The sequence below is a fragment of the Symphalangus syndactylus genome, chromosome 5, assembly GCF_028878055.3.
Source record: "Symphalangus syndactylus isolate Jambi chromosome 5, NHGRI_mSymSyn1-v2.1_pri, whole genome shotgun sequence".
Taxonomy (NCBI): domain Eukaryota; kingdom Metazoa; phylum Chordata; class Mammalia; order Primates; family Hylobatidae; genus Symphalangus; species Symphalangus syndactylus.
The window spans coordinates 59,412,300-59,438,963 of record NC_072427.2 but is presented as its reverse complement, the minus strand read 5'-3'; the positions used below and the strand labels follow the sequence as shown (position 1 = coordinate 59,438,963).

At 44.2% G+C, this 26,664-nt stretch overlaps 1 pseudogene; it reads left to right on the top strand.

The window, feature by feature from the left end:
• Positions 1–759: 759 nt before the first annotated feature.
• LOC129482590 (actin-like) lies at positions 760–20,946 on the top strand (annotated as a pseudogene).
• The last annotated feature ends 5,718 nt before the right edge of the window (positions 20,947–26,664 follow it).

Genomic DNA, 26,664 nt, shown 5'->3' with positions numbered 1-26,664 from the left:
ACTGGGTATGAAGGCCCTTCCTAAAACCCCATTAAATTCATTTCTAAACTTGATCATTGTAAATTGTGTCAGTTGGTAAATTCTGTCTTGTAGGGAGGTATTTTGTAGTAAATAACATGTTTTTGAAACTAAAATTGGCCTTTTAGTAAGGTGGTAATCATTTCATAATTCTTAGTTTTGTGAAGTGTCTATAAATCACACATCTGATCTTTTAAAATGTAAGGCAATTGAATTTATGCAATGATTCAGGCTTTTCAAAGATAAAAAGGTAGTTATTTTAAGGAATGGATAGTTTGTGATATTTATTTTAAACAAAATAAGCCATGGATCTTATACACATAGCGATGAAAGTAAAATGTTTTCTTATTTTAAATTAGATTGTTTTAACATTTTTTTCAGTTTTGTTTTACATTTGACTAATATTTTTCATATTTCGTATTTATAGTGGATTGCTTTTCTTTATTCCTAATTCTTTTATTTTCTGTTCCATTTTTAAAAGCTGATAACTGTCAAATCAAGCTTGGATTTAAAAATAAACATTTAATTTTAATAAGCTCTCTGTTAGCGGCTCTGCAGTGACAGATGGTTGAGTTTGTCCCTAAAGCTATGGCACCAGTCTTCTAATGGACTCAGCCTGTATTCAGCCTGCGTAGCCCTGGCAGATTCTTTCTGTTTCACAATGGGACAATGGTAGTGGGGCGGTGGTGCTGTTGCCCTTTTAAGCTGCGGCTTGACGGGAGCAGCGCCTCCTGTCGGTGGAGTCTGTTACAAGGGGAGCAGCCGCCCAGGCCGCCACACAGCTCCCCTCAGAGGCTTCGGTGCCCCTTGCCATTTTCCAGCCCTACTCCGACTAGAGTGGAGGCAGCCGGGAGAGGCGGAGCCGCGAGAGCGCCGCCGAGAGGTCCCGCAGGTGGTCGCGGCCATGACAGCGGCTCCCGACCGGCTCACCTTCCGCGCCCCTCGCGCCAGAGGTGAGAGTAAAATGTCCGTGTGAGGGTTCAAGGCCAAACTGAAGTTGCTGGCCTCTATCTTCCACAAGAACCAGGAGCCGCCGCCGCAGCTCAGGCTCCACTGCAACATCACGGTGAGGTGCCCAGTGGCGGCCTCACGGGGCAGGGCTAGGGCGGAGAGGAGGCGCCCAGAGTCCCGGGACAAAGGGGAGCCTGCCCGGGAGAGGCCCTAGTTCCCCGGGCGGGGCGAGCGCGGCCCTTTCTCCCGCGCCTGGCCCGCCCCGCTGCGTGAGGCTTGGGTGGGAGGAGGAGGGCGCGTCTCTCTGGCTCCTTGCACGGGGCTGGCTTGGGGGCTGCCAGCACCTCTCGCCCCAGTCGCCGCGCCCCGAGGTGGGAGCCCGCGTCGCCCGCAGCCCTTTCGGAGCCCATGATCGCCCTCAGTCAGCCAGCCTGCTCCCCGGGACCGCGACGGGGCGTGGCAGGGCGGCTCCAGCTGTTGTTTGAGCCCAGGCGGGGAAGGGGAAAGGCCTTTAAGATTTTCGGTTTTTTGGCCGGGCGCAGTGCTCATTCCTGTAATCCCAGCACTTTGGGAGACAGGCAGCTGGATCGCCTGACGTCAGGAGTTCTAGACCAGCCTGGCCAACATGGTAAAACCCTGTTTCTAGTAAAAATACAAAAATTAGCGGGATATGGTGGCAGGCGCTTGTTGAGATGGAGTCTCACTCTGTCGCCCAGGCTGGAGTGCAGTGGGGCGATCTCGGCTTACTGCAGCCTCCGTCTCTTGACAGTCCATGGGTTGAAGCGATTCTCCTGCCTCAGCCTCCCGAGTAGCTGGGATTACAGGCGCCTGACACCACGCCTGGCTAACTTTTGTGTTGTTTAGTAGAGACCGGGTTTCACCATGTTGGCCAGGCTGGTCTCCAACTCCTGACCTCAAATGACCCATCTCTGCCTCCCAAAGTTCTGGGATTACAGGCCTGAGCCACCGCGCCCGGATCCTAAGGCCCTTAAGCTTAAACGCCTCATTCTTCAGTCAGGTTTTCCTTGTTCCCGCGTGTGCGTGTTCAGCCGATCGTTTTTAAGGAGAAACTAACAATGAAAACGGACTCGTGGATGGAGGAAAAGTTGGAATGCAGCCTCTGGTGCTGTTTGAGCGATCCCTCTCCCCCGGGCCGCTGCTGTGTTCTGGAAAGGCGCATTGTACCGTGGATGCAGTAGGTAAGAGTCCTGTCCAGGTGCTCTGCCCGCTTTTCCTTTCAGGCTTCTGTATCAGCTGTTTTTTCCCTGTAGAATGCGCCCCTGACAGCCACCCACTAACCCTACCCAATTTGTCTTTACGCGTCTGACCATCAAGGCTCTTCTGGGTCATATTTAGTTCGTGCTGATATTTCCCCTTCCTCCCCTCTTTAGTCCTCACTATTTTTGCTTTGGTCATGTTCTGCTGTATTCTGTAAGGCTTAAAAATTCTTTTATGGTGGCAGGGGAGAATGTTTTATAATTATGCTTTGTGCTTTTTATCTTCCACTCAATAAATGCTTGGTAAATATTTGTTTTATTGAATGTATGACCCTATTCTAGCTATATTGTGCTTGAACAAAAATCTTAACTGCCTTGTAAGTTAACTGCTAAGAATTTGTCAAAAGTGCAGACATAACATCAAGAACTTATCATGGATAGTACAAAAAGGTCTCTGAGGGCTTGATGGAAGTCTGTAAATTGACTTCCTATGAAGGAGAGTGTAAGAAGTGAAAATGTAAAGCATGACTGGAAAGCCGGAGTGATGAAGCCAGGGTCTCTTTCTCCAGATCCTTTGTAACAGTGTTATGTGACCTCTTCTAGAAGATCATTCTGAAAGATAATGCCGACTCGGAACCTAGGAAACCATCCAGTGGGTTTCTGCAGCTTAGGTGGTTCAAATCCTCATCAGCACCTTTGTTTTGTCTGCTTCTGTTTGCTTACAGTGATGTTCTCAGTAGCTGTAATTGCTGTCTGTCTTTGAATACTTAAGCATTTTTTTTAGATGACAGGGATATATGTGCATTTTTATTTTACCAAGTGTTAGAATTTTTACTCTGCTTTTGTGGGCTCTGGGTTAGCTACTTGGTTGTTGTAAAATGATTAGCAGGGAAAGCCGTGTGCGTGTGTGTGTGTACGTGGGTATTTTAAGTTTCTTTTGTTGTCAGAGGACTTCGAATTTTATTTTATATGGTAATTCTGCCAATTTACTTTATTCTCCACCCCACATTTATTGAACAGCAAAATATGAAAGTAATGTGTCCCATAAGCAGCCTTCAGAAGAATTACAACTGCTGTATCTCTGAAATTCTTTTTTTTTATTTTTTTTTATTTTGAGATGGAGTCTCACTCTATCACCCAGGCCGGAGTACAGTCGTGCGATCTTGGCTCACTGGAACCTCTGCCACCCAGGTTCAAGCGATTCTCCTGCCTCAGCCTCCTGAGTAGCTGGGATTACAGGCACCTGCCACCGCACCTGGCTAATTTTTGTAGTTTTAGTAGAGACAGGTTTCACCATGTTGGCCAGGCTGGTCTTGAATTCCTGACCTCATGATCTGCCTGCCTCCGCCTCCCAAAGTGCTGGGATTACAGGCGTGAGCTACCGTGCCCGGCTGAACTTTCCAGAAGAAGTTTGTGCATCAGTTTTCAAAAAATTATGATATCAAAAATAGCTGTGCCCTACATTTGGAAAGATACAAAAACTGAACCTACTGGCAGGCAGTTTTGTTTGCTGGTGCTTGAGATAGAGGCGCACATTGGTCTCGGTGGATTTATGGAGAAAAATAGATACAGAAAGTTGTTTCTAAATAAGACCAAAAAATCCTTTTCTTAAGCAGTGACAGGTAAAGAGGTTGCCTTGGCTAACCTTGAATTGTGTTGCCCTTGATTGAGACAGTTTTATGGTGGGGATGGTAGTGGTGATAAACTTGTTGGAAATTTGTCTGCTTATAGTAACCTTTGTGGTAGCTGTCACAGACAACTTCACCCTCACAGGCCTTGAAATTAGTAAAAAACTAACAGAATGGAGGAGAAACAAAGAACCTGAATAATTAATTAGATGCTTAGATAGTTGTTCTGCGTTTTCATAACCAGTGAAAAAGAGCAGTATTAGAAGCACTTAAACATTCTATGTAAGGAACACTGGCTGAATTTATATTGCAATTTTTGAACACCATTCACTGTTTAAAAACAGGCATATTGTAGGTAATATTTAAAAGACAAATAGAAAATTTATCTTTTCAAGATGGATGTAAAGCTTAACCTTATCAAAATTACAAAATTTAAAGCATGTGATTGAAAAATACTAATGCATAGGTTTAAATATCGGTCATTTTAGATGTCTTTCAAAATAGATTCTCTCTTAAATATTAAACTGAACAAACTTTGAACATGTTGTAGAGTTTGTGCTGAAGGTTAAATTTCCTGGGGTGATGGATATTTTATAATATGGAAAACAAAACCTTCTTATTTTAAGAAATTTAGAAAACTTTTAGGCAAAACTAGAAAATATTACCTATATAATTCTACCACTCAGAAAGTGCCACTGTCAGAAATTTCTATCTTTCCAGTCACCTGCTCATCTCCTTTCTCCTATGCTCGTATATGTTTCCTCTCCCTTAAAAATCAGATATTTGTTTGTAATCTGCTTTTTCACTCAGCAGTATTGTAGATCCACGTTATAACTTACTCCTCTATATTGCCTTCAGTTATTGTGTGCTTTCTGTTGAATGACTGTACCATGTAGTCAGTCATGTTTTCTGGTACTGAATACATAGGGGTATATGTGTGTGTGTGCATGCGCGTGTGTGCATATTTTTTTCTAACTTAACTAATGCTTTCGACATCAATAGGTAGACCTAAATCCTTGAAACCTTCCACGTGGTGACTTTCAGTTCTCATTGCTGAATTTGTTTCTAGAGATGGAAGAAATTATATTGTATGGGAACTTTTTCTTTTTTTTTTTTTTTGAGATGAAGTCTTGTTCTTGTCACCCAGGCTGGAGTGCAATGGCGTGATCTCAGCTCACTGCAACCTCCACCTCCTGGGTTCAAGCAATTCTCCTGCCTCAGCCCCCCAAGTAGCTGAGATCACAGGCGCATGCCACCAAGCCTGGCTAATTTTTGTATTTTTAGTAGAGACGGAGTTCCACCATGTTGGCCAGGCTGGTCTTGAACTCCTGACCTCAGGTGATTTGGCCACCTCAGCCTCCCAAAATGTTGGGATTACAAGTGTGAGCCACTGTGCCCAGGCTTTTTTCATCTCAGTACCAGCTTTTATTTATCAGATTGGTAAAAATGTTAGAAAGTATGCAATGAAATGGGCATTCTTACAGTCACGGCAAAAAATATAATTATCTTTGACTTTCGAGAAAGTAGTTTGGCTTTCTAGAAACTTGTCTGAATTCTCCCTGTTTAGGCCCTGCTGTTGTCTTAGAGTGAAGTGAGGAGAACCTACATTGGTGTGGTAGTCATGGGAATGGAAGGAGGAATGAAATGTGAAAGCTCATTGGAGGCAGAGTCAAAATGGCTTGGTCTTCATAGTCAACTGTTAAGTGAGGAGGAGGAATTATTGGCTGACTTAGGAAGAAGTAAAAAATGTGAAATATCAGTAAAGCACCAGGCTTGCAATTTTAGTCAGGGTAAAGCTTAAGCATTATGTGATTCTAGATAGATTACTGAGCAGTTTTGTTCCATTTATTTTATATCCCATATCTTTGAGCTATGATCCTATTCTTTATTTCTTGACATATCCAAACATTTTTTAAACTATTGTGATACAGCTTTTATATGATAAGCCTCACCCTTTGAAGTGTACAGTTCAGTGGTTTTTAGTGTATTCAGAGTTATGCAGCCATTACCACTACCTCATTTCAGAACTTTTTCTTCTCCCCAAAAAGAAACCCTGTACCCATTAGCAGTCACTCTCTATACTCATCTCCCCCACCGTTGATCCTGGCAACCTCTGATCTAATTTCTATCTCTGTAGATTTGCCTATCCTGGACATTTCATATAAATAGAATCATACAAAATGTGGCATTTTGTGACTGACTTTTCTTTGAAGTGATTACAAAGCAAATGCCTGAAGAGGCTACGCTTAGGATAGTGTTTGCTGTACAGCTTTGACAACTGAATTTTTTTAAGTTGAAAATATTACTGTGTCTGTATATGTGGCATGTTATCCTTAGACGACCCTTACTTCAATTATTAGAATTTTTTTCCGTAGTATTCTTGAACTGTCTCAATATTCAGTAGGAACCCCCCTTTGGAGACAAAGAGCAGTAAGAATTTGGAACATGTATTGACAAAATGAATGTCATTTAATACAGTAGTAGAGTCGACCACTTTTAGGTGTCAACGCTACTGAAAGTGTATATTAAGGAAAAGTTTACTTATCTTACTTACCTAGTGAAGGTACTAGAACTACTTCTGTCTTCTGTTTAGATTTCAACAAACATTTGTATAGGTATTATATGGTCGTACAAACGTACTGTCTTTTGACCTGAAAATGAAAAACTTTCCTTTCTTCCCACTTTCTGAGACTCTGTAACCTTAAAGGAAGAGTGAGGTACTTTAAAGGAAAGGTGGTGATGGTTGGATAATGGGTAACAATGTCTACTGTATACTTCCTTTTCCCAAAACAAGTTCCTGTCTACCATGAGCATCTCCAAAATTTGAAGATCAAGTGTGGTGTTAACTCATTAACTAATGACTAGACTTTGAGCAGTAGTGGAACCAAAATCTAAGTGAGTGCCTGGATGTTCTAATTCTGTTAAATCAATGAGTGCACATTATATACAATACTCTCTTAGCCCAGTGGCAGATTTAAGGAGTGAGAGATTTCTATGTTTCAGAAATCAAATACAGAAAGAATAAAAATTTTTAATCCCATGATTTTTTACCTGAGTTTAATTTTTTGGAGAGTTTTTCGTTTAGATCTTCTTTTCCTTCCATTAAACTTTCACTTCGAAAGTTCCCAGGGTTTGGGCAAAGCAAGTGGGACACTTGCTTGGATTCTCCAGGGCAGGGGAGTTAAAGAAGACTTCTTTCCCTCATTTTATTATTGAATAATGTCATGATAACAATTATTAAGGTGAATGGTCTACAGTAGAAGTTTTTAGATGCCTTCTCTGCAAAATAATTTGGTTTAGTCAATGCAAGGATGCCTTTGGTTAGCTGGAATGGAAGATGCGCAGGCTAGAGTGGTCTTGGCAAGTCTGGGGGGAAATACAGCATTTGGAAGGGTAGGAAGCAGAAGGAATCTCAAGCAAGGGAAAGGTGTGGGTAGAGCCCCGGAGGACAGAACAGTTTGTGGTGGACTTGGTGTCCACATAGATCTAATCAGTGGTCTTAGCTTTTGTGTTTTCAAAATTACCACAGTTTTTGTTCTAAAACCATCATTCCCTTGATTTTACTTTAGGCATGCTATCTGGGTATTTTGAAATTTAAAATACCATTAAAGGAGAAATGAAATTATTTTGTTTGAGAAAGAGTTAAAAGGTTAAAACATCTTGATCTAAATAATTTTCTAATGGGAGATTTGGTACATCCCCAGACGTTGTCTTTGGTTCAGAGAACAGTCTTCAGACCTAGAAAGGACTTGAGGAGTCCCAGAGAGGAGCCACATGGTGTGAACCATTTGATTCTCACAACAGAATGGATAAAAACAATTTGAACCATGAAACCATGCAGATGTTCATATTTTGGATAGGGTAGGGTCAGTGCCATTGTCAGAGGAAAAACTCTTGGCCATCGCAGGATGGGAGAGAAAGTTTCCATTGTAAAGAATACTCAAATGCCATTTAAGGCAATGGGTTCTTCTGCCCCTATTCTTTGGAATATTTAGGGCCATGTTCTTAGTTTTTGACATCATAAAAATTTCAAAGTATTCTGTTCTGATTGCCATTTCAAACAATTGACTAGAATTTCAGAGCAATTACATAAGAGTAATACCATTAGAATTTTTAAATTACCCATAGTCCTATATCCCTAACAAGTATGTTCATGCTTGCATGTTCTCTTCTTATCTTTACCGTGTGCATACTTTCTTAATAATGCCACATGGAAATTGTTTAAGCAGGAATAATTCTCAAGATAATTTTGTATGTTTCCTTTTTTCTTTTTAAGGTATGTATTGGGTGGAGGAGCATTATGTATGGAACCGCTCACAAAACAGGTGATTATTTTCTTATTATACTCAATTTTCACCCTCAATAGAGTGTTTTGATTATGTAAGTTAGATCGTAAGTAGACGGTTCTCTTAAAGACATGTAGTATTTTGTTTGTTTGTTTTTGTTTTTTCGTAGCTCCTACTTTCAAGAATGAAAATGGTATCCCAGCAGTTTGGGAGGCTGAGGCGGGGGGATCACGAGGTCAGGAGATCAAGACCATCCTGGCTAACACGGTGAAACCCCGTCTCTACTAAAAACTACAAAAAAAATTAGCCGGGCGTGATGGCGGGCGACTGTAGTCCCAGCTACTCGGGAGGCTGAGGCAGGAGAATGGCATGAACCCGGGAGGCAGAGCTTGCAGTGAGCTGAGATGGCGCCACTGCACTCCAGCCTGGGTGACACAGCGAGACTCCATCTCAAAAAAAAAAAAAAAAAAAATGGAAAAGGTAAACCAGTAAAATGACATTGTACTTGGTGCTGAATCTACGCTAGGATAGGCATTAACAGTGACCTTTATTTAAGGATCTAATTTGCTCATGTTGGGCACTTAGAACATCGGTTTGTTGTTTTTTTGTGAGATTCTGGAAACGTTCCGATTTTACCTTTCCCCCTTGACTCCAGACTTTTTAACACTGGTCTGCTGCTAAGTTATATGCCATTTTGTTAGGCCTTCTCAATTGGGAATCAGGAACGCTGCTGTGTTCTAGAGATGTTTTGTTCTTCCTGTAGGGCTGAAGAAGTGCCTACTCGATAGAATCAGTCATCATGCAGATAAATGCCACCTGAGTCAAAGGCAAAGCCAGAGTGCAGCTTGGAACAAAGAAGGTACTTTTATTAAGAATTTTACATAAACCATAAGATATATTTTATGTTACTTTGTGAGCCTTCTTCCTGTCTTAATTCTTTTTGAGAGAATTCATTTCATTTTCATTTGGTTTGTTTTCTTTTTGTTACAAAGATGATCTATAGAAAATATAGAAGTATAAGAAAATTAAAGTTACTAACTGATAATCACTTAATGATTTAGTATCTGATTGTTTAGTCTTTCTTATATTTACTGTAGAGAAACATGTCTACTGTTGTAAATTTATTATTGTTATGTATACCGTAGTAAAAGTTATATGTACTTTGAAGTTTTGCAAAATTGAGTTCATGTTATAGAATTAATTCCTGATGAACTTTTATGTGCTAGGCGCTAGTCTTTTTATTTATTTATTTTTACTTTTTTTCTTTCCCTCTGTGCCTATGCTTACCAAGTCTTTCTATTTTTTACTTTTTATTAGCTCTTTCAATCCTCTTAATAACTTTAAAAGAGGGTATTATTAATATCTGCATTTTATGGATGAGGCAACTGAAGGTAGGTAACTTGTCCAAGGTCACAGGTGGCAGAGCAGGGATTGGAACCAGACAGTCTGACTGCCCTAGGCCCAACCAAGAGGAGCTGAGAGAAAGCCATGGGGCAGAAGGATGTTGGAGGCTGGTTTTCTGTTCAGTTAACATGAAATGCAGGCTGTAACCTTAATTCTAGGACATTACTGAGAAAGCCTTCCAAAGCCAGAGGTTTTTTGTTTGTTTGTTTGTTTGTTTTACCGTGACTGTAACTTTTGAGCAAAAATCTGGTTTTGTTTACAGGCAACATGGTGCTCTAAGAAACTTCCACTCACACTTATGGAGGGAATGGTAGTTGAGCTAAATAGTGAAATGCTGTAGCACACAGCCTTTAGGGCAGCTTCTGACCTATTTCTATGGTCAGGAAAGACACCTATCTTTCCCTGCTGCCTACAGCCTCTAGTTATTCACCTTCAGAATTTCCTAGTCTGTGATCACATTCAGATGAGAGATCTGTTTTGTTTTTTTCCAGGGTAGCAGGAACTGAGTCACCACCTATACTAAGCAGTCTAGTCTTCTGTGTATAAATGAACAAGGTTGGGGAGCCAGATTTGAGAACCTTGTGTAATGCTGAGAGGCTCCAAGAGAATCCAAGAGAATGTCAGGATTATGCATGGTGGTAAAGTGGTCTCATGTTAGCTGTACCCAGAGTTCTCATCGGAAGCAGACACAGATACTTTTTGTAGGAAAACATCTCTAACTTAAGCCTGTAGGATTCTCAAAGATTAAAAGCAGGCAAATATGAATTCAGTCAAATCATAGCATTCAAATAGTCTCAACCCAACATATTTGAGAATTGTTAGAAACAATGAATATGTTTCCCAAAGACTAGGTTTTGGAATTATCAGATACAGAACACAGACTTCAAATATTAGAATTGTGAGAAAATAGTTATATGTGAAACCTAATATAAAAGAAAGATGGACTCATAAAATTGAGCAAGCAGTAAGACCACCAGGAATGATGAGGAAGACCTGAAAAGAAAATGGATGAAATAGAACTTACAGAAATAAAATATATAGCTGGGTCTGGTGGCTCACACGTGTAATCCCAGCACTCTTTGGGAGGATGGTATGAGCCCAGGAGTTGGGGAGACAAGCCTGGGCAACATGGTGAGAACTCGTTTCTATAAAAAATACCCCAACACCACCACCAAAAAAAAAAAAAATAGCTGGGTATGGGGCACGTGCCTATAGTCCTAGCTAGTCAGGAGGCCGAGGAGGGAGGATCACTTGAGCTCAGGAGGCAGGGGCTGCACATGCATGCCGCTGCAGTCCAGCCTGGGTGACAGAGTGAGACTCTGTCGCAGAATAAAATGAAATAAAGAAATAAAAAATGTAATTGTTGAAATAAAAAACTCAGTAGATGGATTAGACATCAGAAGAAAGAATTAATTGGTTAGACAATTATCTTCCAAAAGTAAGTCAGTATGTTACACAGAGAGACATGAGGATAGATGATAGGGCAGAAGTTGGTGGGGTTGTGGGGGGAGGGAGATCAGAATGAGGTCTAAAATATGTCTTAATGGAATCCCAGGAGGATATGTTAAAATTATATTAGAAAGTGAGAGAAATAGAAGTTCTAAAGGTGACAGAAGGAAGTCCACATAAATCAGTCACAACAAATGTAAATGGACTAAAGTTACCAGTTAGAGAGATGGAACTAATAAAAGAATATCCAGCTGTTTTAATCCATCATATTTAAAATATAAGGATATGAGAAGATTGAAAATTTTTATAAAGGAGAGAGAGTGATAAAGATATGCCAGTATACATTAACCAAAAACAAATGATGGAGCTTCAGTATCAAACAAAAAAGGATTTTGGAACAGAAAGCATTAGTAAGAACTTGATGCTAAGTGACTTAATTAGGAGGATGTAGCAATTTTCATATCTTATGTACCTGTCAAAATAGCCTCAAAATACAGAAGAAAAACTGATAAAACCACAGGGAGAAATTGACAAGTCTGCCATCGTATTTGGAGATTTCACCATACCCTGCTTACCATAAGTAAGTTACACAGAATGCCCATATGTAGATTTGAATAACCAGTGAATGGACGTTGTGTAATGGACAAATATAGACCTTTGTACCCAATAATTAGATATTCTATATTCTTAAGCATATGTGGACTGTGGGAGAAACATTAATTATATACTAATTCATAAAGCAAGTCAGAAGACTTAAAAACAATTGGTACCATCCACACCATATAATTTATAATTTAAATATGAAGCAATTAAAGTTAGAAGGCAATAATGAAGAGATTAACAAAAAGCTACATGAATTTGGAAATTAAACACCCTTGTAATTCATGGTTTAAAAAACTGCATGCGGCCAGGCACGGTGGCTCACGCCTGTAATCCCAGCGCTTTGGGAGGCCGAGGCGGGTGGATCACGAGGGCAGGAGATCGAGACCACAGTGAAACCCTGTCTCTACTAAAAATACAAAAAATTAGCTGGGTGCGGTGGTGGGCGCCTGTAGTCCCAGCTACTCGGGAGGTTGAGGCAGGAGAATGGCGTGAACCCGGGAGGCAGAGCTTGCAGTGAGCCGAGATTGCACCACTGCACTCCAGCCTGGGCGACAGCGAGACTCCGTCTCAAAAAAAAAAAAAAAAAAAAAACTGCATGCAATTTTAGAATGGTTAGAATTGAACCATAGTTAAAATACGAAACTTCTGTCTATTCCTCTCTCTCTCCCTCTCCCTCCCTCTTCCTATCTGGAACATTCAAGAAGCTAATCTTTTTCAATGAAGAACACCCCAAATACTGAAAAGTAGAAAAAGGACAGATGGCATTTCATGGTAATCCCTTCCCCCAGGAGTGTAGAATGTTTCTTTAGCTTGATAGTTTGTTTATTTATTAAGTACTTACTATAAACCAGACTCTGCTTTAATTTGTGGTGAACAACCTAGAGATTAAGTCCTGCCCTATGGATTTTATATTAGAGTGAGAAAAACAGATAGCTAAGTCTGGAGCTCAGGGGTGAGGCCCAGGTTGGAATTATAGATTCACTTGACCAAGGTGAAACCTGGTGTGCCCCCTCCTACTTCACACCGCCAGACATACTTCCCGCCATACATTTCTGCTCTATTGTTGTGTATAGACTCTTCCTTTTGAGCCTCTCTCCCTTGATGCCTGTCAACCTCTACTTGTCTTTTGTTGATTTTGAGGCCACTTGCCCATATAACTGGCAGGATATTGAAGAAGAATCATACCAACCTGGTTCTGCTACCTAACAGCTGAGTTACTTTGGTCAAGCTCTTGGACTTCTGAGGCTGTTTCCTAATTTCAAAAGTGGGGATATGATGTGTTAGGCCCTGGTGGGTTGCAAGGAAGAGGTACACACGTATCACCTTTGATGATGAGGGCCGAATGTTAACTTGGATGGAAAGTCATCCAAACAGCGATATTGTCTCTGGCCCTAGTACTTTCAAAACCTCACAGAATATTAATTTAGCAGTATTTAGCCTTGAGAAGAGTTTTTATTAAAGAGGCATTAATGATGGAGGACCCTTGCATAGTGAGGAAACCTTTCAGCCCATAAAACATCATGGTGGTGCAGGATATGGGGTCAGTATAAATATTGGCATGTAGTCCCTTTGCAAGAGTGAGGGCTTGAGTTAAGGCAGTGAGTTCGGCTTGCTGAGAGGTAGTGGAGAGGGGCAGAGCAGTAGCCTCAATGACAGATGTGGAAGATACTATAGCATAGCCTGCCTTTGCTGGTGAGTGGCAATTAGGCCTGGTGGAACTGCCATCAATAAACCAAGTGTGATCAGGGTGAGGAACAGGAAAGAAGGAAATATGGCGAAATGGAGTGAATGCCAAGTGTATCAGAGAAATACAGTCATGGGGGTCAGGTGTGGTATCAGGAATAATGTGGGAGGCCGGATTGAAGTCTGGGCCAGTAACAATGGTAACTGGGAGACTCAACAAAGAGTGAGTACAGCTGAAGGAGCTGGGGAGCAGAAAGTATATGCGTCAAGTGTGAGGAAGAAAATAGATTTTGGAAGTTATGAGAACTGTAGAGAGTGAGTTGAGCATAGTTTGTGAGTTTGAGGGCCTCTAAAAGTATTAAGACGGCAGCAGCCGCTGCACGGAGACATGATGGCCAGCCTAAAACAGTAAGGTCAAGTTGTTTGGACAAAAAGGCTACAGGGCGCAGTCCTGGTCCTTGTGTAAAAATTCCAACTGCACAGCCCTGCACTTCAGCTGTGTGTAATGAAAACGGTTGGGATGAGTCAGGGAGAGCTAGTGTGGGGGCAGTCTCTAAAGCTGTCTTCAAGGAACGGAAAGAGGAGTGGGGAAAAGATTTAGGATCTGTGGGGCCAGCTAGGTTTGCTTTTGTGAGTTTACATAATGGTTTAGTCAGGATGGTAAAACTAGGTATCCAAAGGCGGAAATTCCTAACCATGCCTAGGAAGGAAATGTGTTGTTTTGTAGAAGGGATTGTGGTTTGGGAGATTAGCCGGACATGATCAGCAGGGAGAGCATGTGTGTTTTCATGAGAATTATGCCAACATAGGTAACAGATGTTGAAGAAATTTGGGCTTGACTGAAGTAATGGGGGCTGTCTGTGAAGCTTTGCGGCAGTACAGCCCAGGTAATTTGCTGAGCCTGATGGGTGTCAGGGTCAGTCTAAGTGAAAGCAAAGAGAGGCTGGGATGAAGGGTGCAAAGGAATAGTAAAGAAAGCATGTTTGAGATCCAGAACAGAATAATGGGTTGTGGAGGGAGGTATTGAGGATAGGAGAGTATATGGGTTTGGCACTACAGGGTGATAAGCAAAACAATTTGTTTGATAAGGTGCAGATCCTGAACTAACCTGTAAGGATTGTCTGGTTTTAGGACAGGTAAAATGGGGGAATTGTAAGGAGAGTTTATAGGCTTTAAAAGGCCATGCTGTAACAGGTGAGTGATAACAGGCTTTAATCTTTTTAAAGGGTGCTGTGGGATGGGATATTGGCATTGAGCAGGGTAAGGGTGATTAGGTTTTAATGGGTTAGTAAGGGGAGTGTGATTGGTTGCCAGGGAGGGAATAAAGGTATCCCATACTTGTGGATTAAGGTGGGGAGATAACAAGGGGAGGACATGAAGGAGGCTTTGAACTGGGGGAAAGGGCAGCAATGAGGTGTGGCTGTAGCCTAGGAATAGTCAGGGAAGCAGATAACTTAATTAAAATGTCTTGACCTAATAAGGGAGCTGGGCAGGTGGGGATAACTAAAATGAGTGCATAAAAGAATGTTGTCCAAGTTGACACAAGAGTTGGGGAGTTATAAGAGGTTTAAAAGCCTGGCCGTCAATACCCACAACAGTTATGGAGGCAAGGGAAACAGGCCTTTAAAAAGAAGGTAATATGGAGTTGGTAGCCTCTGTATTGATTAAGAAGGGGACGGACTTACCCTCCACTGTAAGAGTTATCCAAAGCATCTGTGATGGTCCAGGGGGCTTCCAAGGCAATTGGGCAGTGTCAGTCTTCAGCTGCTAAGCCGAGAAGATATGGGAAGGAGTCAGAGAGCCTTCTGCCAGAGTTCCAGGGGCTCTGGGAGTGGCTGCCAGGTGAGTTGGACAGTCCGATTTCCAGTGGGGTCCCGCACAGATAGGACACGGCTTAGGAGGAATCCCAGGCTGTGGGCATTCCTTGGCCCAGTGGCCAGATTTCCAGCACTTGAAGCAAGATCCTGAGGGAGGAGGTCCTGGAGGAACACCTGGCCGCTGCAGTTCAGGTGTTTTCAAGTTCTTGTGTGCTGGAGATGTGGCTGGGGTTTCTTTCACAGTGGAGGCAAGGAATTGCAACTCAGAAATATGTTGCCTCTACTCTATTATCGTACACCTTGAAGGCGAGGTTAATTGAGTGCTGTTGTGGGGTTTGAGGGCCGGAATCCAATTTTTGGAGCTTTTTCTAATGTGAGGAGGGGATTGGGTAATAAAATGCATACAGAATAAGACAGCCTTCTGGCCCCTCTGGATCTAGGGTGGTAAAGCATCTAAGGGTTGTTGCCAAACAGGCCATGAACTGGGCTGGGTTTTTATATTTGATGAAAAAGAGCCCAAATGGCAGCTGATTTGGGAGAGGTCGGATAAAGAAAAAAGGAGCATTAACCTTGACTATGCCTTTAGCTCCAGCCATCTCTTTAAGAGGGAATTGTTGGGCAGGTGGGGGAGGGCTAGTCGCGGAACAAAACTGTAAGCCAGACTGGGTGTGAGGAGGGGAGGTGATAGAAGGATTATAGGGTGGGGGAACAGAGGCTGAGGAAAAATTAGGACCTGGCTTGGCCTGGTGAGGAGCAGCCTGGGGAGAAGGGGAGAGGTCAGATGAGTCCGTAAAAAAGAAGGATTCAAGGGACTCAGAACTTGGGGTGGAGACTGAAAGAACAGACAGGTGAGAAAGAAGAAAGATTTGGGATGAGTTGCACTGGGAGCAGAGACTAGGGAGTGACCGATGTGTAAAAGAATGCCTGGACGTCAGGCACCTCAGACCATTTGCCCATGTTTCAAGAAAAATTATCTAGGTCTAGTAGGATGGAGAAATCAAAAGTGCCATTTTCTGGCCATTTAGAACCATTGTTGAGTTTGTACTGGGGCCAAGCAGTGTTGCAGAAGAAAATAAGATGCTTAGATTTTAGGTCAGGTGAGTGTTGAGGAGGTTTTAAGTTCTTGAGAGCACAGGCTAAGGGAGAAGAAGGAGAAATGGAGGGTGGAAGTTTGCCCATAGTGAAGGAGGCAAGTTTAAAGAGAAGGGTAGAGACATGGAGAAGGGGGTTGGGGAGCAGCCAAAGCAGGCGTCCCGGCAGTTGACTTGCCACCAAGGGAATGTGGGTGAATGACCAAGGCAGGCATCCCAACGAAGATCAGACACCAATGGAACGTGGGTGAATAATCAGAGAGGCATCCCCGCAATGATTAAACACCAAGGAAAGGCTGCCTTCCCAAGTCTGTGACCACCAATGGAGTTTTGGGTCCACGTATAAAATGTGTCTCCTTTGTCTCTACCAGAAAGTGAAAGGAACTGAAATTAAAAGAAGGGAGAGATTGAAGGGTGGCGCCAAGATTGAAAGGAGAAAGAGGTTGAGGGAGAGTGAGAGAGGTTGGAGAAGAGAGTAAAAAGAGGCTGCTTATCTGATTTAAAATCGGTCAGATATTCCTTGGGCTGGTTGGTCTGAGGACCCGAGGTCATAGGTGGATCTCTTTACAGAGTGAGGGTGAGGACAGGGGACTGGTCTCCCGAAGGAGCCCTGCTCACCTGGGTCTTCAGCACCAAATGTCTCACAATGTCCATGTGAAGAGACCACCAAACAGGCTTTGTGTGAGCAACAAGGCTGTTTATTTCACCTGGGTACAGGCGGGCTGAGTCTGAAAAAGAAGTCAGCAAAGGGTGGCGGATTATCATTAGTTCTTTTAGGTTTTTAGATAGGCAGTGGAGTTAGGAGCAATGTTTTGCGGGCAGGTGGTGGATCTCACAAAGTACATTCTCAAGGGTGGGGAGAATTACAAGGAACCTTCTCAAGGGTGGGGGAGATTACAAACAACATTGATCAGTTAGGTCGGGGCAGCAATACATCACAATGGGAATGTCATCAGTTAAGCCTATTTTCACTTCTTTTGTGGATCTTCAGTTGCTTCAGGCCATCTAGAGGTATACATGCAGGTCACTGGGGATATGATGGCTTAGCTTGAGCTCACAGGCCTGACACTTATCAGACCTAAAAAGGTGTCAGATTCAGTTAATTCCTTCCTGGATCAGGAAAAAATCAAGGATTCTCTGTAGAATATAGATTTTCCCAATGAGAGAAAGCTTTGCAGGACCATCTCAAAATATATCAAAGAAGGCTGGGCATGGTGACTCTTGCCTGCATTTTGGGAGGCCAAGGTGGGTGGATCACTTGAGGCCAGGAGTTCAAGACCAGCCTCGCAAACAGGGCGAAACCTCATCTCTACTAAAAATACAAAAATTAGTCGGGCATGGTGATGCACGCCTGTAATCCCAGCTACTTGGGAAGCTAAAGCACTAGAATTGCTTGAACTCGGGAGGCACAGGTGGCAATGAGCCAAGATCACATCACTGCACTCCAGCCTGGGTAACACTCTATCAAAAAAAAAAAAAAAAAAAAAAAATATATATATATATATACATGTATAGATATATACACACACACATAATATATAATATATGTATATATATGTGTATATATGTATATATATGTATATATGTGTATATATGTATATATGTGTATATATGTATATATGTGTATATATGTATATATGTGTATATATGTATATATATGTATATATATGTATATATATATGTGTGTATATATATATGTGTGTATATATGTATATATATGTATATATGTGTATATATGTATATATATGTGTGTGTAGATATATATATATATGTCTGAAAGAAATATATTTTGGGGCTGGGCATGGTGGCTCATGCCTGTAATCCCAGCACTTTGGGAGGCCAAAGTGGGCAGATCATGAGGTCAGGAGATCGAGGCCATCCTGGCCAACATGGTGAAACCCTATCTCTACTAAAAATACAAAAATTAGCTGGGTGTGGTGGTGTGTGCTTGTAATCCCAGCTACTCAGGAGGCTGAGGCAGGAAAATAGCTTGAACCATGGAGTCAGAGGTTGCAGTGAGCTGAGATGGTGCCACTGCACTCCGAACTGGCGACAGAGTAAGACTTCGTCTCAAAAAAATAACAAAATATATATAATAATAATATATATGTAAGAAATCAAAGTATTTTACCCATATATAAATATATATATTCGATTTCTTTTAGTCAGACTGGAATTTGGTGTCTTATTGCTACAGGAAGTCTGTTTTATTCTTAAGATCTCTATTTTAATGTTAATGCTGGTCACCCGTGCCTGCATTCCAAAGACAGGAGAGTGTAAATAAGGCATGCCCCATCCCCTGCATCTCATCATGGTCTGAACTAGTTTTTCAGGTTAATTTTGGAATGCCCTTGGCTGAGAGGATGGGTCTATTCCGTTGATTGGGAAGCTTAGAATATTATTTTTGGTTTACAAAATCCCACACCAGGCACACTGCCTAAGAATTTTTCATCGGCTTCATAGAGATAAAGAATTGAAAATTAGCATCAAAACTTTCTCTGTATATCATTGAGGGTTAGTTGTATGTGATTGTGTTTAATTTAATTATAGTATTAAATTATTACTCCATAGGTTTGAGTCCTAAGTTTAATAACTCTTTCTGATATGGTTAATTTATGTTAAAATATTAGACCAAGACTGTATCCGCCCCAAGCACAGACCCTCACACTCGACACTCCTCCACCAGTCCAAACTTGCTGCTAGCTCCCCATGAATGATGGTATCTCCACACTTGCAGTGACAATGCCCCCCAGGGTATCTTGCCTTCCATCACGGGATGCCCACGGAACCAGTACATGACAGCAGGCATGGGTCAGAAGGACTCCTATGTGGGTGACAAGGCCCAGAGCAAGAGAGGCATCCTGATCCTGAAATACCACATCCAGCACAGCATCATCACCAACTAGGATGACATGGAGATCTGGAACCACACCTTCTACAACAAGCTGCACACGGCTCCTGAGGAACATCCCATGCCGCTGACTGAGGCTCTTCTGAACCCCAAGGCCAACTGCGAGAAGATGACCCAGATCATGTTTGAGACCTTCAACACCCCCACCATATATGTGCCATCCATGCTGTGCTGTTCCTGTATGCCTCTGGTTGTGCCACTGGCATTGTGATGGACTCCAGTGATGGGGTCACTCACACTACTCAGCTACGAGGGGTACACCCTCCCCAGTGCCAACCTATGTCTGGACTTGGCTGGCTGGGACCTGACCGACTACCTCACAAAGATCCTTACTGAGCATGGCTACAGCTTCACCACCACGGCCCAGCAGGAAATCATGTGTGCCATCAAGAAGAAGCTGTGCTACATTGCCCTGGACTTCAAATAGGAGATGGCCACCATGGCCTCCAGCTTCTCCCTGGAGAAGAGCTACAAGCTGCTCCAGAGCCAGGTCATCACCATCTGCAACGAGTAGTTCCACTGCCCTGGCCTCTCCTGCAGCCTTCCTTCCTGGGCATGGAACCCGTGACATCCATGAAACTACCTTCAACTCCATCATGAAGTATGATGTGGACATCCATAAAGGCCTGTACGCCAATGCAGTGCTGTCCAGCGGCACCACCATGTACCCTGGCATTGCCCAACAGGATGCAAAAGGAGATCACTGCCCTGGCTCCCAGCATGATAAAGATCAAGATTATTGCTCCTGCTGAGTGCAGATACTCCATGTGTATCATTGGCTCCATCCTGGCCTCGCTGTCCACCTTCCAGCAGGTGTGGATCGGCAGGCAGGAATACAAGTCCCACTTCTCTCACCCCCATCTTCTACTGCAAATGCTTCTAAGCAGACTGTTACTTAGTTGCGTTATACCCTTTTTTAACAAAAACCTAACTTGCATAGAAAACAAGATGAGATTAGCATGGCTTTATTTGTTTTTTGGGGGGGTGTTTGATTGGTTTGGGGTTCTGTTTTGATTTGGGGTTTTTTTTTTTTTTTGGCTTGATGATTCAGGATTTACAAACTGGAACAGTGAAAGTGATAACAGTCTGTTGGAGTGAGCATCCCCCAAAGTTCTACAATGTGGCCGAGAACTTGGATTGTACATAGTTATTTTTAATTTTAGTTTTATTTATTTATTTTGAGACAGGGCCTCACTCTGAGGGTCTCACTCTATCACCGAGGCTGTAGTGCAGTGGCCCAATCACAGCTCACTGCAACCTCAACCTCCAGGGCTCAGGTGATCCTCCCACCTCAGCTTCCCAAATAATGGACTACAGTGCACACCACCGTGCCTTGCTAATTTTTCTATCTTTTGTAGAATAGGGGTCTCACTATGTTGCCCAGGCTGGTCTCAAACTCCTGGGCTCAGATGATGTGTCTGCTTCAGCCTTACAAAATGCTAGGATTACATGCATGAGCCACCACGCCAGGCCTGTTCTTTTTTTTTAATAGTCATTGCAAATATCATGAAATGTATTGTTACAGGAAGTTCCTTTGCCCTCCCAAAAGCCACTCCACTTCCCTCTAAGGAAAATGGCCCAGTCCTCTCCCAAGTCCACACAGGGGAGGTGATAACATTGCTTTCATGTAAATTATGTAATGCAAAATGTTTTAAATCTTAGCCTTAATAACTTTTTTTTTTTTTTTTTTTTTTTTTTGAGACGGAGTCTCGCTCTGTCGCCCAGGCTGGAGTGCAGTGGCGCAATCTCGGCTCACTGCAAGCTCCGCCTCCCGGGTTCACGCCATTCTCCTGCCTCAGCCTCTCCGAGTAGCTGGGACTACAGGCGCCCGCCACCACGCCCGGCTAATTTTTTGTATTTTTAGTAGAGACGGGGTTTCACCGTGGTCTCGATCTCCTGACCTCGTGATCCGCCCGCCTCGGCCTCCCAAAGTGCTGGGATTACAAGCGTGAGCCACCGCGCCCGGCCTTTTTTTTTTTTTACTATTTTTTGAGACAGGGTCTCACTCTGTCACCCAGGCTGGAATGCAGTGAGGCGATCTTAGCTCACTGCAACCTCTGCCTCCCAGGCTCAAGTAATCCTCCCACCTTAGCATCCCGAGTAGCTGGGACCACAGAAGCGTACCACCCTGCCTGGCTAATTTTTTGTATTTTTGATAAAGACGGGTTTTCACCATATTGCCTAGGCTGGTCTCAAATTCCTGAGCTCAAGTGATCAGCCTGCCTTGACCTCCCAAAGTGCTGGGATTACAGACATGAGCCACTGCGTCTGGCCTGTTTTGTTTTATTTTGAATGAGCCATTGTGGCCACACTTTTTGTCCCTAAACTTGAGGTGTATGAAGGCTTTTGGTCTCCCTGGGATTGGGTGGAAGTGTGAAAGTAGCAAGGCGTTACCTGTACACTGACTTGAGACCAGTTCAATAAAAGTGCACATTAAAAAAAATACAATATTAAAGGCATAAAAGTAAAATTATGTGTAACTGTGCATGTATGAATTGCCTTAATTGAAAAAAATATAAAATTATTGGAACTATCTTGGAAAACACAAGATGTACAGAAACCTGCCCTCCTTTAAATAATAGATAAAAGAAAGCTATGGAATCATCTCTAAGAACCTTTAAGAAATTGTCTTAATCTTCTCAGGCTGCTGTAATAAGATGCCATCGACTGGGTGGCTTAAACAACAGAAATTTATTTATCACAGTTCTAGGGGCTGGGAAGTCCAAGATCAAGGCGCCTGCAGATTCAGTGTCTGGTGAGAGCCGACTTTCTGATATGTAGTGAGCTGTCTTCTCACTGTGTGCTCACATGTCCTTTCTTCCATATGTACTCATGGAAAGAAAGATCTCTCTCTCTCTTTCTCTTCTTATAAGGGCACTAATCCCATCATAAGAGTCCTACCTTCATGACCTAATCTAGACCCAATTATCTCCCAAAGACTGCACCTTCAAATAGCCATCACGTTGGGGTCTAGGGCTTCAACATATGAACTGGGGGGAAGGGAGACACAAACATTCAGTTCATAACAGAAATAAATCTTGTCCTAGTGTGGTGGCTCATGCCTGTAATCCTAGCACTTTGGGAGGCTGAGGCAGGAGGATTGCTTGAGACCAGGAGTTCCAGACCAGTCTGGTCAACATAGTGAGACCCTATCTCTATTAAAAAGAAATGAAAATAAGATTAATAAAATTAAAAATTTAAAAAGGATGGGCCACCAGTAGTGGCTCACACCTGTAATCCCAGCACTTTGGGAGGCTGAGGCAGAATGATCGCTTGAGCCCAGGAGTTTAAGACGAACAAAGCAAGACTCTGCCTCTATTTAAAAGAAGAAGAAGGAGGTGGGAGAGGGAGGAGTGGGGGAGAAGGAGAAGGAACAGGAGGAGACGGGGGAAGAGGAGTAGGAGAGGTAGGAAGTGGGGGAAGAGAAGGAGGAGGAAGGGAAGGGGAGAAGAGGAAGAGGAGGAGGGGAGGAGAGGGAGGATGAGGAGAAGAGGAAGAGGAGGGGAGGAGAGAGAGGATGAGAAGAAAAAGGAGGAGGAGGAGAAGATGGAGGGGGAGGAGGAGAAGGGAAGAGAGGAGGAAGAAGGAAGAGGAGGTGGGGAGGAGAGGGAGGAGAAGAGGAGGAGGGGAGGAGAGGGAGGATGAGAAGAAAAAGGAGAAGAAAAGACGGAAGAAGGAAGAAGACGGAGGGAAAGGAGGAGGGAAAGGAGGAGGGAGGGGATGAAGAGGAGGAGGAGAAGGAAGAAGAGGAGGGAGGGGGAAGGGGAGGAGGAGAAGGGAAAGGAGGAGGAAGAAGGGGAGGAGGAGGTGAAGGAGGAAGAGAAGAAAAAATGCTGAGAATGCTGACTGCCTTCTTTGAGGCTATAAAACATGGGAGGTTAGGAGGGAGTCTAGACAGGAGTAACTTCTGGCTTCTGTCTGGTTCCCCCTTCCAACAGAAGATTAATGGTATCCAGTAATCCAGAATTCCATTGATATGTCATTGTCTCCGTTACTCCCAGGTAATGGTGACTGATACAGATACAGGGGTCAGGTGGAGGAGAAACCTGTCTAGCCTGGTGGATATTTTCAAGAGAGTGACAGATGCTACCAGAGATGATCAATTTCCCAACGTTACTACTTACAACTGGGTTGCCCCTTCTCAGATTGCCTGCAGAAAGGCCATCATAATAGTTTGGTGAGGGGCTAGAAAAAGGGGAAATGTGGATGCTTTCATGACTCATTCATAGAAATGAACTTTTTCGTTCATCCTGGATGACTGACACTGGCAAATATTTGATTATCAAAACTCTACCCCTGTAGTTGGGTTTTCGTAGTATTTATTGCTCTTGAAGAGCACCAAAAAATTTCATTCCGAATTTGATGTATTTTGAGACGACTGTTCAGAAAGCCTGCAAAGCTGTCTTTTGTGGGGGAGATTTGCATCTGCAGAGAATCTGCATCGATGCAGACAGGCTTTCTCTGGTGCTCTCCCTTGTCCAGATCTAGGAAAGATTAACTGAGAGTCTGATATCTTAAAAGATCTGACAGAAACCTTTACCATCTATTCCTTCTAAAGGCTACTCTCTGTGAGATTTCATTTGTTCACGAAGACCGTCTTTGCTAGCCAGGCCTCCTCTTCTCCCCCTCCCATAACCTGTCTTGCCACCATAACCTGTTTTGCCCAGATGCAAGCTCCCATTCTTTCTGTATCCTCAAGGTGGTATAAAAGCAACTATTTGGCCATTTCTTTGAGTTTTTATATTTTGTATGACTCCCACACACATGCATGCATCCAATAAAATTTGTAGGAGACTGGACCCGGTGGCTCACACCTGTAATCCCAGCACTTTGAGAGGCCGAGGCGGGCAGATCACCTGAGGTTGGGAGTTCAAGACCAGCCTGCCTAACATGGCGAAACTCCGTCTCTACTAGAAATACAAAAAAAAAAAAAAAAAAATTAGCCAGGCATGGCGGCGTGCACCTGTAGTCCCAGCTACTCAGGAGGCTGAGGCAGGAGAATCGCTTGAACCCGGGAGGTGGAGGTTGCAGTGAGCTGAGATCCGTGCCACTGCACTCCAGCCTGAGCAACAGAGCGAGACTCCGTCTCAAAAAAAAAAAAAAAAAAAAAAAAAAAAAATGCGTAGGCCTCTTTTCCCTTTAATCTATGCAGTTTGTTTTTATAGACTCAAATTATCAAACATTCAAGGGAAAAATTTAAACTTCCCTACACTCTCATCTTTCCCTGTCTCCCACCTTATGAACATTATCTTAGTCCTTAAACCTCCTTCTAGGCTGGGCATGGTGGCTCACACCTGTAATCCCAGCACTTTGGCAGAGGCAAGTGGATCACCTGAGGTCATGAGTTCAAAACCAGCCTGGCCAATATGGTGAAACCCCATCTCTACTAAAAATACACACACAAAAAAAAATTAGCTGGGCATAGTGGTAGGCACCTGTAATCCCAGCTGCTCTGGTGGCTGAGGCAGGAGACTCGTTTGAACCGGGAGGCAGAGCATACAGTGAACCGAGATTGTGCCATTGCACTCCAGCCTGGGCAACAAAAGTGAAACTCCGTCTCAAAAAAAAAAAAAAAAAAAAGCCACGTGCGGTGGCTCACGCCTGTAATCCCAGCACTTTGGGAGGCTGAGGCGAGTGGATCATGAAGTCAGAAGTTCGAGACCAGCCTAACCAGTATGATGAAACCCCGCCTCTACTAAAAATACAAAAATTAGCCAGGTGTGGTGGTGCCCGCCTGTAATCCCAGCTACTCAGGAGGCTGAGGCAGGAGAATTGCTTGGAGCCGGGAGACGGCGGTTGCAGTGACCTGAGATCACGCCATTGCACTCCAGCCTGGGCAACAGAGCAAGAGCAAGACTCCGTCCCATCCCAAAACAACAACAACAGAAGACACACACACACGCATACACACACACACAAAACTCTTCCCCAAAGGCAAGGCAAGGGAGACTTAATACATGCAGTTGTACTTTCTCGGTTCTGGTGAGAAAGCTGAAATCATCTGCCTTTTTTATTTTTTTTTTGAGACAGAGTCTCGCTCTGTCACCCAGGTTGGAGTGCTGGAGTGCAGTGGCGCGATCTCGGCTCACTGCAGGCTCCGCCTCCCGGGTTCACGCCATTCTCCTGCCTCAGCCTCTCCGAGTAGCTGGGATTACAGGCGCCTGCCACCACGCCCGGCTATTTTTTTTTATATTTTTAGTAGAGATGGGGTTTCACCGTGGTCTCGATCTCCTAACCTCGTGATCCGCTCGCCTCGGCCTCCCAAAGTGCTGGGATTACAAGCGTGAGCCGCGGTGCCCAGCCATCATCTGCTTAAAAAAAAAAAAAAGGTTTGAGCTGTACACGGTGGCTCACTACCTGTAGTCCCAACGGTTTGGAAGGCCGAGGTGGGAGGATCACTTGAGGCTAGGAGTTCAAGACCAGCCTAGGCAATATAGCGAGACCCTACCTATACAAAAATAAAATTTAGAAATGATGTATTTGTGTTGGGACCTCTGTGTTATATACAAAAATATCCCAGTGCAGCTCCTTGGTCTCAGTAGGATGCATGAGCCTTCAACCCTCTCAGCCTGAGCTCAGAAAATTTCCTGGAGCAGATTAATTTGGAGTTTGGTTTAAAGGAGAAGCCAGTGGCGGCAAACACTCTTGGTTATGAGAGGTCTCTTTTTCTTTCACTTTCTTCCTTCAGCTCCCCTAACTGCCATGCACTGGGCAGAAGACATAAAACAAGGTGGACTTATGGCATATTCTTTGCTCAAGCAATGAGACTCTTACCCCCTTTGTCATGGCAATGGATCTCAGAGTCCACCTAATTCCCTAGTCCCTGATCTCAAACGATGGCCTGAGGCTAAACAGTTTGTTTTCTAGGGTAGCTTGGAGCATGTGGGTGAGGGGAATTACCACTGTGTCCTCTGCGTTCACCCAGAGAGAGACAGAGATCAGGAACCACTGCCTCTCCCCTGCCAGACCTTGTCGGGCTCATGGGAAGCACATGCGTCAGTGTACTAGGGATTCCTGGCGCCTCAAGGTTTCAAGCAACCCTCACAGCAGTAAAGGCGGCCCTGCCTAGCAGAGGCAGGACGCGGAGGTGGAGAGTTGCGGCGCGCCAGGCAGCCGCCAGAGGACGCAAGCGCCGCAAATCCCCGCGCGATGGCGCCCCCCGGACCGGAAAGGAAAGGTGGTCCGCCTGCAAGGAGGCGCGGACTGGGCCAAGGAGCCCATAGGGAGGGCGGGGCGCCGCCTCACCCGCGAGCTGCCGGCCTCTGCATCCGGCCCACCTGTCCCTCCCTGCCTACCAACCCAAGAGCCTGACCCCGATCTGCGCTCGCTGGGTGACCTCGACGCCCGGGCGGGGACCGAGGGCGCTCTGAGCTCAGCGCCCAGCTCCCAGACCCACGCCCGCTCCGAGGCGGAGGCCAGGTCTTCAGAGAGGAACGACAGAGGGGCAGAAGCCTGGGGCAGCCTGCTCCAGCCCTTGCAGCCGCGGAACAATGGCCCGAGGGGCTGCAGGCGCCGCAGCGGGCGCGGAGGAGCAGGGGCGCCAGGGCGCTGGAAGCCCCGCCCCCGGGCGGCGCCCTGACAACGCGGGCGGGCTGGGCTGCGCCGC